General features: G+C 34.0%; 1 protein-coding gene across 1 annotated transcript in view; it reads left to right on the forward strand.

Annotated features, from left to right (window-relative positions):
- Positions 1–2,456: 2,456 nt before the first annotated feature.
- LOC128681695 (uncharacterized) overlaps positions 2,457–12,447 on the forward strand; it is a 145,623-nt gene continuing 135,632 nt past the window's right edge. The window contains exon 1 of the mRNA XM_053765801.1: positions 2,457–3,036. The gene's annotated coding sequence lies outside the window, so the exon portion shown is untranslated. The remainder of the gene's footprint in view (positions 3,037–12,447) is intronic.

Consider the following 12,447-nt stretch of genomic DNA (forward strand, 5'->3'; position numbering starts at 1 on the left):
CAGGCAGACAAATGCCGACGCGAATGCGTGAACATTGCGTAGTTCAGCATCAAAAATCAGCAATGTAGGTATACCGAGTTTGCCAAAGTTTGGCGAATTGTTCGACGACAGTGTGGAGCCGGCATTCACCAACGATGTTTTCCTTCACCGGAAGAAAGTGTCTATGAAAACTATCATCATTCATGATGAGTCAGGCTGGTATACAAACTCTGCGGCACGAGTAGATTTCGAACCTGGGACCTTTCGGTTCACAGCCACCACCGCAGTCTGTGTGGCGGTAGGTATTTAGTTGTCAAACTAATATCAGAAATCTTTAGGTGACTTGAATATAATCTGACACCAGTGTTAGCAATAACTCACTCTATAAATATTAAAACTCTTAAAAAATGTACACCCAAAAAACCTTCAAATATTTACTTCAAAAAACTTTGTAAATACTACAAAGCGTTGTTTTAAAGCATGTTATGTTTATATTAAAAAGTAAATATATTAAAAATCGTTTGATATCGAGCCAATTTCACTGTGAGCGACATCTCGTGAGCAATTATCTAACTGGGTGGAATAAAAGACGAAGATGTTTTGAAAAATGTAGACGCGGTTCCTCCATACCAGACTGGCGGTCCGTCCCGGCTTCGCTTGGCTAAAACAATAATAAATTATACCTAAACCTACACTACATATTTAAATAATACACTACATATTTAAATAAAACACTACATATTTAAATAAAACACTACATATTTAAATAAAACACTACATATTTAAATAAAACACTACATATTTAAATAAAACACTACATATTTAAATAAAACTCGCATCAAAATTCAGAAGAGTTAACGCCATATACAAGTGATCGAAAGAAAGAAAGAAAACCTATTCATTTGGTACCACACAATTAGCACAATAATCTTACACTTATATATGAAAAGTGGAACATGTACCAAATTGGTTTCCGCTCAGCATATGTGTCACGGTGTTAACCACGACGCTGGCCTTCCGCGAACACCATAAAAAAAAAACATTAAAATTAAAACATAAATAGGAAGTATTACTGCACATTTATCCCGCCAGGGTACAGCACTGTATGTTAGGTACACAAAAGCTTGATCGGTTGCATAACAAAACCGAATCTTCAAAAAATTATTTTCAGTTAATTTTTTCGCTGACCCCGGGTTTCGCGACGTCACAGCCCTTAATGCGACCGGGAAGATAACAGAGAGTAATAAAGGTCTTCATAACGCATCTACCTAATACTCGTCGAACAGATTCTTAATCGTGCAATAGCGAAGAAGCTAAGGCTCGAAGCAAAAATACAGATAACTTTTTTGAAGTTTGTTCTCTTCACAACTTCTCTCAAGTGAAAAATATTGTTGAAAACCACAAAGTAATAGAATATTTTCAATTATTTGTTTATTGCTTTGGTTGTGTATATTTATATTAATGATAATATGATTGATGATTGACTTGATGTAACTCATCCATGCAGTGCGCCACAAACCTCAGTGGCTTTCAAAATGCAATTTATTGTCACGCTCAATATAAATAATCCTTGTAACATGATGTAATAAATAAATAAATAATAGCTTAAGCATATAGGGAAACTGTTCGCCAAAATTCGACATACATTGTATTTTTTCTTGCGGCAAATAAAAGCTCTTCTTATACTACACAATGTCCGTTGATTCACGTCGGCATCTGTCTGAGTTCGGCGATAGTGTCAAGCCGCCATAATATTTGCGATACGAATCTTCATCATCATAAAATGAGCGAATTGGAGTTGTTCCATCTATTTTTCTCCATCTCTCTTCATTTCTTAAAGATACGAAGATGACACTCAAATTCTTCTCTCAACTCAAAACTTGACTCAATTTCCATATGTTTTGGGTCCTTCGAGCCGTATACCACACAAAATGATTTTGTGATTAATAAACAAAATTCTTGAGTAGGTAAATACTATTACTAATATTACTTGCATTTTAACGTTTCAATTTCTATCTTTCAACAATCACATAAACTCATCATAGTAGGTAACAAGAATAATTTATGTATAGTACGAGTGAAATGCGTATAAATTAATACACTTTATAACAAACGTAATTAAGTTTAGTATCGCTCGTATAACATATGATCATAGATTGGTTAACATTCGCGCAAGCGTACAATAAAATTATGTATTTGTTCCAAAATGATTTGAAGAAAAAGGGACAAAAAGACTTCATGTATAACCCAAATAGATAAAAAGTACATCAATTCACATCAAAGTCATGATCACTTAAGTATTTTTCAATTGGTTGCGTAATACGATCGAATTGTAGTGTGGGTCGAATATTGATATCGCATTTAAGATCGTATGTCGACATTGTAAGATACAAAATAGACCGCTTGAGTTTGACGGATCGTGACGGCCGCCATTTTCCATTATGGTCGCGATAACCGCGACATCTATGCCGAAGTTTAGTGTCAAAGTGAGCGTGTACACGTCGGGTTGTGCTATCCTCTCTACATTTCATTATTTAGAACCTTTGTACAAAGAATATGACTCGAAAAATGTTTTTTCATTCGCTTAAAATATACCAGTCCATTGTTTTGTGTTGTTAGACCGTGTATTAGCTGAATTTTAACGTGTATCACCACAGTGCAGCTTTAGATAGCAAAATAATGTATTTTATCACGCCGCCGCAGTCTTCTGTTTGAATTGTCAAGACATTGTTGTGGGATCGATTTTTAGGTGTTATTAACGAAATTACCACGGTGCTTTCAAGTGATATTACTTAAACGACGTTCATGCTAAACAAACACAACACAAAGCTCGCGTTTCCTCTGTATCCCCAAATCGATATAAGTTAATAAAAAATGCATATTTTCACCATGGTTTCATAAGTGTTCGGGTCAATACAGTAACCGGCTTGGATTAAGCACCGATTTTGTTTATTTTATTATTCTATAGTGTTTGTGTTCACTTGTGTGACCTGTGTGAAGTGATGATTATAATCACATACTCAATTCGTGCACTCAAGATTTCAGCAATACGTAAAGGTTAGTAAACAAATTTAACAATTATTTATCGATAAATATAAAATAATCACAATTTATACCTCATCGACATAAAGTAGAACCTATGTTTTTTTAAATACTTCGATTAAAATCAAGAGCTGTCAAAAAATTTCGAAAAAAGAATATGTATATCTACTACTTATGTACTGCCTGCGTAATTTTTTGTAAAATGCAATGTTTCAGTCCAACCAGCCAGCAATTCATTAGACCTAAACACAAATTGCCGCCTGCCGTGTAAAAATCGTCACGACAAATGAATATTTTAACATGGGTTGCATTAAAAAGTTATAAATATTAAAACAGACAACGTTTGGGTCGCGTGAATACACGTTTATCGAGGGCTAATCAAATTAATATCGTGTGTCCCTTTTGTCTTCTAACACCAATCCATTTGCCTGCATTCGAGGCTTAGAGGAACAAACCTGTTTTTCAAGTTTAGTAGAAACAAGTGAAAAGATAATCCTAGGCTCTGAATAGCCTAACCTATCAAATTGTGTTCACAGAGACCAGTGGAGGCAGTTGGAGGAGGCTTTTTGCCAAAAGGCACACTGAGCTCAGAAATATTTTTTATAGGATTTTTTAAAATCGAAACTTGATCTAAGCTCAGTGACAAGGCTAATTATTATTAATTGTGTTCAAAATCTAAGCTAAGTTGTAGGTATTATAGGTAATAAAAATTTTTGGTTTTAAATTGTATTTTGTGAGATAATCCAGTTTTATGCCCTTTCATAGCAGTGTTTAATTGAAAGGAAAATTTGTTTGCTCACATAAGTAGCTACCTACCTAGAAGACTATAGCTATCTATTTATTCTTGGTTGAGGATGCCAGTGCTAGCACCAGAGAGTGATTTGTCCTCCCATATTGCGACCAATTTATCCTACTAGCTACCTATTATGTAGTATTGATAAAATTCTGAACACATTTCTTAAAATAACATTTTAACAAATGATTCATATTTATGTAAAACCGACTCATAAACTTACTCAAGCTTAGGAATGTTTATCATTAATCATGTAGTGTAGTACCTACCTACATATACAAGCATAGGACCTTTATTAAACTTACCAATGAAAATGTCCGGGAATGAAAGGATACAGTCTGTTGATGCTGATGTCTCCTCTGTCTCCTGATGTCTCCATGAAATAATAAATCACACTAGTTACCAGAAAAAAATATGATAGCTAGATTCCTACATATAACTTTAAATCAGTTTATGGTCACCAATTTGTAAATGTGCTTCACAGGAATCTTGTGGTTTAATAAATGGAAATGTTGACATGTTTTTGACAAGACACCAGAAGTAGATTTACGCTTATTCCCAATAAATTGTGGTATACTGAAAATCTTAGTTATTTTTATGTAAGTACATTTTTTATGCCTGCAATGTGAACAAGTTTAAGTTGCTCTTGCAACTTTTGATGCAGATAACTTTAGCGGTTAAGCTGAAGTTTTGTATGTACACATTCAGAATGGATGACCATGCACGATGACAGTAAAACCTTGTGTCCAAAATTGCATTTTTGTAAAAAACTTATTGAATAATTTATTTTCTGGCCAGTTGCTCTATTGCATTTGTTCCATTGTAATACCATAAACCAATGACATTCATTCATATTTATTTTCTATTATCAATATTACTTATGTAATTAGAGTACTTATTGCTTTAGGAAGTATACTTCCTAAAGAAAGCAACTCTTGTTTGTTTTTGTAATAACTTTATTGCACTAATATAAGATAGGTATTAATTTTAATCTATGTAGTGCCTACAAGAAAGATATACTTGTATATAATACAATGCTGGACTTATCCCATGTAGAGATCTTTTACAATCAACAGGGCATAGGTAACCCTTTAACCCCATATAATAAAGGATCAAAGTATGACATTATTCCGAAACTAGATTTTCACAGGCACCTTTTCAAGTAAAACCTGTGTCTTGCTATACCTACAAGAATTTCTCCATTCCATCAAATAAAATAAATATTTAATAATAATATTTATGACAAATTTTCAACTTGTTTTGGCATTTGAAACCAATATATAGGTTGTGCTCTTTTGATATGAGTGAAATAAAATTACTGAAAGCTGTACACTGTTTCTTTTCTTGATTTCATCTGTTTGAGTATCATTCATCATCCATAACATAATTGTTAAAAACTTCAGTAAGTGTGTATCAACAATTTTATTTTAATCATGAGAAAAAATAAAGAATTGAATGACAGCTGAGGAAGAAACAAGAAAACACTCAGAGAATCATGTGAAACAATCGTGAACTAGCTAAATCTTGTCATCCATATTTGATTCTGTTGTAAATATCTAATACTCTGAATGAAGGCCCCCAATTATTCTATTCCACTGTCATTGTGGTGCACTTGACCAATTCACCCAAGTACCTCCCATAAATCTTGTCTGTTAGTTCCTTGTTGTATAAATTTAGTGTACCTTTATGAATGTTTAAAACTTGCTGATGTGCGTAACCGCCGTAGAATGGGACCACTGCATATCCTCTGGTGGATGACGAGGTAACTAAGGGTCAGCAGCGAAAATAGCATTCCTAAGTAGGGCTGACGTCTGCCAGGTTACCACGCTTCGCGGCGTCACAGCCCCAGATGAAAGCGGGAAATGTATCAAATAGGTATTAGTGTTCTTTCTTCTTGTTTTCTTTGTATTATGGCTCCATCGTTTGTAAAAATAAAAAAGGTGCTGTTAGGTAGTTGAAATCAAAATAAAACACAAAACGCGCCAAATAGATAATTGACGGACATGACATGGACATAAAATGTTTTTTTTTTAACTATAGAAGTATACCGCTAACATCTCGCTTTTCGTTCGTGTTTAAAAAATAACTTGGTGAAAATTTTAAAATGAAAATAGGTCTGCGGTGGTAACTTTTTGGTTCCATTAGTCATGTATTTTGTTACCCCAAATCCGTGTTGTAGGATCCGTGTGTACCGGGAATGCATTAACGGATCCGATTTCTAGCCGCATCCCCTGTTGCGCGTATCCGAACGCGTTCCAAATTTGAATTTTCAAATTTCAGAATACGGAAATCGAAATCCGATTACAACGAAATACTTTTTGAAAATAATCTCCTTGCTTTTACACGAAAGCTTAGCTTTTTTTTTGCATTTTTTTTTTGTTTTGTTCAAAATGTAATATGTATAAATTAATCCTAATTTCCGCGAACTTAGACCTCGTGAACACAATACATTTTTACATAATTATGAATATTTTAGAAACGACTCAACCAATTTTTTTGCCCCACGAACTTAACAATTCTATTGACAGATCCTACATACCTTTTTAAATTTCTTTTAAATTTCATCAAAATCAGACCAACAGTTCGAAAGTTATCGCGTTAAACATACATACATTTTATCTATCTACATACATACAAAAAATGTATTTTTGCCCAAAGTTGATTTGTAGACCTCGCTCGCTTCGCTCGATCTGTCAACTAAAATTATGAATGCGGAAATATGTTTGTTTGTTTATTTGTTATCTCTTCACGTTTTATCTGCTCTACCTTTGATCCCGGTAAAATAAATATTCCTGCGGGACATTTACGCGGGCGAAGCCGCGGGCAAAAGATAGTTTTGCATATAAATAATATTGCCAATGTCTGTATAGGCTAATGTATAAGATAATGGATTTATGATTTTAAAGAAATGTGTGAAGAAAATTGAAAATGGAATATTGATTACGAAATGGAAGGCGGTCGAAAAACTAAAATACATTTAAATACTTCGTTGGTAATAATACTCAATAGAGTTAATAGAAAATATACAATATGCCAAAAACGGTTATAAAACGGACATATAATCGGCTGTCCCAACTGATTTTTTCAAAAAATCTCCTAATGAAACTTTAACCCTGAAACTTTACGGGCACATTGTTTTTAAAACCATAACTATTTTAACTTTTTTTCTAGACGTGAAAGAAGTTATAAAAAGACAGTACCTTGGCTGTCCCCATCACTTTGTTGCCGCCTAACAATAATATTTATGAAGAACTCATTGAAATTACACACATTTGGCAGTTACCATCGTAAAGAATAATAATTAAATTATATTATTTTCGTAAAACAAGGTCTCTTATGAATTTTATTATATTTAGTAAACACATATAAAGTTTGTCCCCAAAATTTCCATACAGTCAGACAGATAATCCTGACTTGATTTTAAAAGGAAAGAGAAAATTTTATCAGTTTTCTACTCAAGTAGAGGTTTTCGAGCGCTATCTTGTTAAAATGTTAAGATTAATGTGATAAAAATAAACATTACTATGTGCCTTATTTGATTGAGAAATATCTCAGAATATATTAATTTAAAAGACAATACTTCCTAATAATATATTAATAATAGTATTTCAATGACTAATAAGATTGCATGAAGCATTTCATAATTGATATTATAATAATAAGACTAATAGTGATCTCAGTGAGTACAAAATGTTTTTAGCACTTAAGGTTAATTTTTGATATGTATGTTTAAAAAAAGTTTTTTTTTTAAATCTTTTGTAAAGATTATTGAAACGAAAATATGTCATAAAAATAATAAATGAATCATTAATGTAAAATTACTTTATTTGAAGTACAACAGTCCTCTGTCTAATTTAACAGTTCCCTGTTACGTTAAAAACAGTCCCCTGATTGCTCAACCAGTCCTCTGTCATGAGTTTTTGGAAAATCGTTAATAACTCAAAAAAACGCATAAATTCAGTGGGCCCCCTTATCGAACTAAAATAATAGTTAATTTTCTTCGAAATAAGACCGGATTCTTTGGCAAATTTGAAACATAATTGCCAGGACAGCATTTATATGGGACCTGTACGAGCTTACAGAGAAATGCCATATGTATGGCATAGACGACATGATGCAATTTTGACAGATTATGTATTTAATACAAAGATTTAGAATAAAATAAATATTTAAAAGCTCCCATTCAACGAATGTGATCTTTTGCTCGTTTTGATAGATGGAACAGAACCAACATTAAATTTGTGTACAGAACCCATCCGTCGCGAGCCTGACTCACTCACATTTAAGTAGGTGGTTTTGTTTTTTTTTTTTTACTTGATAACTTTATTTTTTTAATAAAATTTATTTATATTTTTAAGTTACGTTTCACGCTCTTGCATAATTTGTTGGTGAAAATTAAATGTCAATTGCAATCGATTACGCGAATGCAAATGTCATTCTGGTTTAAGCTATAGCCTTTGCCCGCGGCTTCGACCACGTGAATTTCCTTCCCGAAAAGAATTAACATATTTCCAGTCACTTCACTGACCGTAAATTTAATTTCTACAATTTCACGTGTCTCACTTTAAAACGAAATTTGATCCCCTTTTTCACCCCTACTCGGACTGTGGGGGTGAAATTAGGATAGAATGACCTTTCGTTATGATTATGATGATACATCATCTGTGAAATTTTCAATTGTCTATCACGGTTCATGGATTACGGTTTAGTAAAAGACAGACAGACATACGAACGGATAGTGGAGTCTTAGAAATAAGGTCATGTTTTACACTTTGGATACGAAACTGTAAATACCATAGAGAGGAAACTCTTGGTGTCAAATTTCGGTCACCCATTTCGCGACCACCCATTACGATATTGCTTAACCATTATTATCGCACACAATTCATTTACATGTCTGTTTACGCAAAAACCGATTTACGTATTCGTGTTTTTTTTTTTACATAAAAATAATGGAGTATTTTTACTAGACCCTTTTAAATAAAAAGCAGCCGGTTGAAAATTGCACAATGATGCATATGAGATAACTTTATAAAATCACAATTTTTATCTACGACACAGATAATAAGGAACGTATGTGCGTGCATTAAATGGCTTATAAAATGTTTATGGCACATATTCTTTATGGCGGCAATACTCTTCCACGCGGCCGGTGCCATAGACAACCATCTATAATAGACTAGCTTTTTGCCCGCAGCTTCGAATGCGTAAATTTCCCAAGGGAACAGTTATTTTTCCGGGATGAAAGGTGCCCTATGTCCTTCTCCGTACTTCAAACTACATTTGTGCAAAATTTAAAAAGATTAGTTGAGTAGATAGAGCGTGAAGAGTTAACAAACTACTTTCGCATTTATAATATTAGTTAGGATTAGTATTCTGTTTATTTGGCGTTAAGAATTAAATATTATTATTAATTTAAGAATATTATATGTATATATATTAATGACGACCTTGGTGGCGCAGTGGTAAAGTTCTTGCCTCTGAACCGAGAGGTCCCGGGTTCGAACCCCGGTCGGGTCATGATGGAAAATGATCTTTTTCTGATTGGCCCGGGTCTTGGATGTTTATCTATATATGTATTTGTTATAAAATATAGTATCATTGAGTTAGTATCCCATGACACAAGTTTAGAACTTACTTTGGGTCTAGCATAATCTGTGTGATTTGTCCTAAATATTTATTTATTTATTATGTATCATCTGCTTCATAATAAAGTTTGATATTTTTATTAGCTAACTTTTTTCAGCTAAGATTAAAAACCGGTATAATTAGTTTTATAGATGATATGCGTGCCAATCAATGGTCTGACAATTAGGGATACCGACGACCGTGCAAAATGAAAATGTTGGAAAGCGAATACTGAGCTCCGCCCTCGACGGCTGAGGAAGAAACTGAAAACGCCCAGATGGGAGAGAGTTTATTCGTTTGAAATATCGTAAGTAAGGCATCATTATTATTTAGTAAGTAATTATATTATGCCTATGCCAAGCCCCACTTAAGCAACCCTTATCTTGCGTCAGTTATGCCCACTTTTCATCTCTTTGAGAACGCCCTAAGGCAAGTGCCCCATCTCCTATCACGTCGGGGTTTTAGGGCTCAAAGGGCTTGAGTGACGTAGGTGTGTGTGTGTACCTATAATGTCCGACTGTCTGTGCTGACTGACTAAATGTAAAACATAATGCCGGCTCCTGTGTCGTCGAACAGTTCGCCAAACTTTGGCGGATTCGGTATATATTGCTGGTTTCTCATTGCGGTGAATAAAGGCACTTGTACTAAATACGCAATGTTCACGCATTCGCGCCGGAATGTGTCCGATATCCACACTGTCGCCGAACTCTGGTGCCGACGCGTAGTTTCATATCATCGTCATCTCAGCCACAAGATGTCCAGTGCTGGACATAGGCCCCTCTCAAAGACTTCCACAATGACCGATTGTAAGTTGCATGCATCCAGCGTCTTCCTGCGACTTTGTCTAAAGCTTTTATTTACCGCAAAGAAAAACCAGCAATGTACATCGAAACCGCAAAATTAGGCGAATTATTTGCCGGCACAAAGTCAGTTTTTTCTCACGAATCTTATCATGTAAACAATCTTCACAGTACTTATACTCGTGCCACATGAGTTTGTATACCAATCTGACTCATATATACATAATAGTATTTTTCATCGAACACCACTTGCATACGGCAAAGGAAAACATCGTGAGGAAACCTGCACTCTGGTTGTTTAACAACTTGTGTGTGAAATGGAGAAGGCAATGGCAAACCACTCCATTAATATTGCCAAGAAAGTTGTTGTGTGTGTTTCATTCCACGACCCTCAGCCACGAGGATAAGTGATGACTTCATACATCGTTATAACCTTTTTCCCACTCGTATTGGGTCGGCGCAGCATGGTAACTCCTTCCATTCTACTCTATTACATGTCATAACTCAACTCTCTTCTTTCCATATACTTGGTTAATTCTTATGTACAAAAAAATTTAAACACTGTTATTGCGATAATAATTCTCGTTATAAATATTAGTACCTATGTAAAAAAAAAACACGTGAAATGTTCTAATTTTCCGGCAATTACATCTAATTTCACACAAAAAGCACATAACTAAATAATTGTATAACAAAATGTTTGATGAGTCATTTTGTCTTCTCATTATTATAAACTTTCATTAAAATATAATTTGGTCCGTTTTACGTGATTACTGTATTATTGTTATTCGGATGTCGACTCATTTTATGAATTCAATTTTATTTTTTTTACCGACTTTAAAGAAGGAGGTTCATAATTCGTCGCAATTTTTTGTTTTTTATTATTATTTCATAACTGGTTATTGCCCGCGGCATCGCCTGCGTTTATTTCGTGCGTCCGCTCATAGCTTATTATTATCGCTATCTCGGGTTCTGAACAACGTGTCGCGATGAAAGCTACACCAGATTTTAAGTTAAACCATCCGCTATACAACTGTGAAAACCCCAACTGAATACAACCCGTAGTTTTTGCGTGATGCGCGAACTAACATACGGACAGAAGAGACGACAGACAAAATAAAAAATATATATGTTATGGTTTCTATTAGTCACGTAAAGAAAGACGACCCATAAAATTTTTTTTCGAACTAACATACAGGCAGACAGACGAAAATAAAAAAAATATGTTATGGCTTCTATTAGTCACATAAAGACGACCCATAAATATTTTCCTATGTACAAACAAACATAACCCATTTACGGTTTTATTATATGGATATTATGGATAATATTAGTATGTATGAGTAGTATGTAGTAGTTAATATAATATCCTTCAAGATTCACATCATTTCATTAAATTCAAAGACGGAATTCACCCGCCAAATTTGTGGAATCTTCAAAATATTTTAAAGCAAAAACGCGGGAAATCAAAAAAAAAATCCGCCAAGAGTTGTTACCGAAAACGTCTCGTGACCTCGTAACCTTTTTCTTTTTTTTTTATGCCGTCGCAAGCAGAAAAAAATGCTGCTCAACACGAGTCAAGTGGGTTAGGGATGCGACAATCGCTATATTGTGTTTTATCGATATAACCAAAGCACAAAGATGTATTATTTTTGTGGTGAGCCTGTTTATCGTCTATTCAATAAAAAAATCCACCGGCTGTTCCCGCGGACTGTGAGAATTTTTAGCACATTTTCATCAACATAGGAACTTGAACATAAAAGATCTCGCCGTTTTGCGAAATGGGTGGAACTGTATATTTTCTATCAGGAATTAATTAATCTTAAATTAAGTTGTTGTCATTTACATATATATATAAGGTCGTTTTTCCAGACTGCAATAACTGTAATAAATTGATTGTTAATACAATTTATAAAGATTACACACGAGACGGCGAAATCTTTGTCAATAATTCAATATCGTATATAGGTTAGCATGTTTTAATTTTACTTAAGTTTAGGTATATGCATGAAATTTTATGACAAAGATTATTGATCGAGAGAGCGAGGTCTACAAATCAACTTGGGGCAAAAGTAAATTTTTTGTATGTATAATATATGTTTGTTTGTAACGCCATAACTTTCGAACCGTGTTGGTCTGATTTTGATGAAATTTTAAAGGTATGTAGGATCTGTCAATAGAATTTTTTCGCGGGGCAACAAAATC

The sequence above is a fragment of the Plodia interpunctella genome, chromosome 28 (assembly GCF_027563975.2).
Source record: "Plodia interpunctella isolate USDA-ARS_2022_Savannah chromosome 28, ilPloInte3.2, whole genome shotgun sequence".
NCBI lineage: Eukaryota > Metazoa > Arthropoda > Insecta > Lepidoptera > Pyralidae > Plodia > Plodia interpunctella.